Source organism: Pinus tabuliformis, chromosome 4_2 (assembly GCF_031772625.1).
Source record: "Pinus tabuliformis cultivar Carrire ecotype Pingquan chromosome 4_2, CPIR1, whole genome shotgun sequence".
NCBI lineage: Eukaryota > Viridiplantae > Streptophyta > Pinopsida > Pinales > Pinaceae > Pinus > Pinus tabuliformis.
Window position 1 is genome coordinate 259,497,851 of NC_142304.1, and position 3,194 is coordinate 259,501,044.

Below are 3,194 nucleotides of genomic sequence, written 5' to 3' on the forward strand. Positions count from 1 at the left end.
CAAATGGCTGCCTGGCAATCCTGTAGTATAGTCTGCATGAAATCACGGTGTCTGAAAGACGGAGAAACCGGGGATTGCTGAAAAATGCAATCAGGGTTTATGTCTGTGTCTCGTCTAGCACTGCATTGCTTATCCGAATGTTTGTCTGAACATGGACTTGAAAAATCTATCTACTCACGTGCCACCACTGCTGCCCATTTATCTCTTTCCACTCCCCTGTCTCTTCTCCATGTATAAAACCCCTCAACCCCCTCTGCTCTGTGTTTCCACACCTTCAATATCTTTCTGTTAACACAACTGCTGCTGTAACAGCTTTTCCTTACCAGTCCTCTGTAAGCTGCATGCCATCTTTCACATCCATTTTTTTTCTTTTTTTCATTATGTGTCGCACTTCGTAACGGCATTGTCAAGTTTTTTTTCTTTCTATATTTGCTTGCATACTGGTGCTGCAGGCCCACATTAATGTGGTGACAAATTTTTTATATCTTCTGAGTCATAATCATGGTCGACCACCCCAGTGCTTTCAGCGAATGTCAACAAAACACTGTAGGAATTTTTGTGTAGTTGCTGTAATGAGCATTCAGAACCGTGGCTGATCATTCCTCTGGTGTGTTGTGGCTTTTTAGTATATTTTATTTTGTTAATCTCTTTCTGAATTCTTTCCTCATCTGTTGCACAGTGATCAGGGCGGATGTTATTATGGAGAAGGAAATAAAGACTCGCATGGCCATGAATATTCTGAATTTCGAACAAGACCTTCATTATGAGACTGCAGAGATTCGACCCCACGCCGGTATCGACAACTTTTTGTGGGTTAGTTACTGAAACCTTTGCTTGAATCTTCTACTTTTATCTTTTTGTCGTGGATTTCAGCTACTGGTTTTAACATTTGGCTCTAATTTATGTATGTGCAGTGTATGAGAAAGCCTTCCTGATATATAGTGGATTCGAGTCACTGTTCCGAAGAATATTCTGGAGTCCTGTAGCATTCAGCTGAAAAAAATATAATGGCCGCAACCGCTGGAATTGACCCGGACACCATGCCCTGTCCGGGTTTCGAGGGCTTTGAAAAGAGGCTCGAAATCGAATTCTGGGCATCCCCTGTTACTGTAGAGAAAGGGGGCCTGAGAACTCTGAGTTTCTCAGACTTGGATGAAATTCTCAGGGCCGCACAGTGCACGATAGTATCTGGCCTGAGTAACAGCTTGTTCGATTCCTACATTCTTTCAGAATCCAGCCTCTTTATCTACCCTCTGAAAATCATCATCAAGACCTGCGGAACCACGCAGCTCCTGAAATCAATCCCTCCTCTGCTGCATCACGCAGGCAAGCTCTCCTTAAGAGTACGCCATGCAGATACAGCCGTGGAACCTTCCTGTTCCCTGCAGCGCAGCCTTTTCCTCACCGCAACTTCAGTGAAGAAGTGAAATTCCTGGATCACTACTTCGCCCATCTCGGCTCCAAAGCATACCTAATGGGAACCGAATCCCACAAAATAAATTGGCACGTATACTCAGCCGTTGCGGAGGAAGAGGATTCGAACCCGTCACCTACGGCTTACACACTGGAGGTATGCATGACGGAGCTCGACAGAGACCTTGCGGCGCACTTCTACAAGAGGCCCGGCAACGAGATGGCTAATGAAATGACGGTGTCCGCCGGGATCAATACTCTGCTGCCCAATTCCCAGATTTGCGATTTTGCCTTCGAACCCTGCGGCTACTCCATGAACAGCATTGAATCCAGCGGGTATTCGACCATACATGTTACACCCGAGGAGGGTTACAGTTATGCAAGCTTCGAAGTAATGGGCTACAACCCTCGAACCGTGGACCTGCAAGACCTTTTAAGCCGTGTTGCAGGTACATTCAATCCCTCTACATTGTCCTTCTCTATCTACACAAACGATTCTCGAGAACAGTCTGGACAAGATCCTCTGAATTCTTGGGTGCTTTCGGCTCTCCCAAGCGGTTATGAGTGCGAAACCACTAGCCGCCAAGAACTTCAAGCAGGAGGGATAGTAGTTTTTCATACATTCACCAAGAAATCTGCCACTTCCAGTCCAAATTCAGCTAAAGCCCCACTGCCAATATTTCCCACTGAGGAAATTGCACAGACGCAGTCAATCAACAAGAGCATGAAGGACTCCATTAATAAAAATTACAGAAAGGGCAGCTGTGGACTGGACGTTGCTGCTACCAGAACACTACAAGCCGATACAATACCCTCTGCTGCTGCTCCAGCCATTGATATGGGCAGGAGATACTGAGCTGTCTTTCCTTTTTGTTTTGGGTCTTGAAATTGATATTAAATTATTATCTTGTTTCCAAGATTTTGATGTGAAAGAGCAAAGGTAGCTGAAAAGCATTAAGCTTTTACTGGTTCAAAGTTATATGAGACCCAAAATGTTCATGTGCATGTAGAAATGTATACCCCGGAGACCAGTCTGGATGTAACAGACTCTGAGAATAGTTAAGGAATGTGATTGTCCGATTTTCATCCTTTGGGCAGAGTGATTGTGAGGCATTCTCTGCTGTGCCTATTGGGCAATTGTACAGCAGAAAAAAAAAGTTGTTATCTAAGTAGTTTCTCTCTAGTTGTCTGCAATAGCTGGTATAATATGACGGGGAATATAAACCTGTGAAAATTTTCACATTGACAACAATAGAGACAAATTGCTTATTCCCATGAATCTGAAATTGCTTATTTCCATGAATCTCTGAAATCTTGTGTGTATTAGTAAGTTTTTGGACTGCTATCTCAATTTACAAATACAGGAATATGGACATCAGGGCAACCTGATCAGAATAAATCATTGGATCTCACTGTTATATTTTTGGGAAAAAATTACTCTGCAAGTCACGAGTAGCAACGATACACAAAAGTTACTGCTTCAGCAATCCATGACAGTTCTAGCAGACCATTACTCTGTTTCTACATAAACAATTCTGAGATATGATTAAAGAGAGATTGTTGTAATTCTCTAAGCTGATTATGGTTGTAATGCTGGACTTCCATGACCCACACATGATTATTGGGTAAGGCTGTTAGGGCATTTGTGTTTTTGTTAAAATTTATGTAACTATGGTTTTTTTTGGGGTTAAAATTTATGTAACTACTGGACAGGTACCAAAAAACAGGGAAAAGGACATTTAAAATGTACTATTTCCTCCTTAGGGAAAAGGACAATTAAA

The 3,194-nt window shown here is 42.7% G+C and overlaps 1 pseudogene across 1 annotated transcript; it reads left to right on the forward strand.

Annotated features, from left to right (window-relative positions):
* Positions 1 to 424: 424 nt before the first annotated feature.
* On the forward strand, positions 425 to 2,726 carry LOC149168976 (S-adenosylmethionine decarboxylase proenzyme 3-like; annotated as a pseudogene). Its single transcript, XR_016259353.1, has 2 exons — positions 425 to 813; positions 915 to 2,726. The product of XR_016259353.1 is annotated as an S-adenosylmethionine decarboxylase proenzyme 3-like (transcript).
* The last annotated feature ends 468 nt before the right edge of the window (positions 2,727 to 3,194 follow it).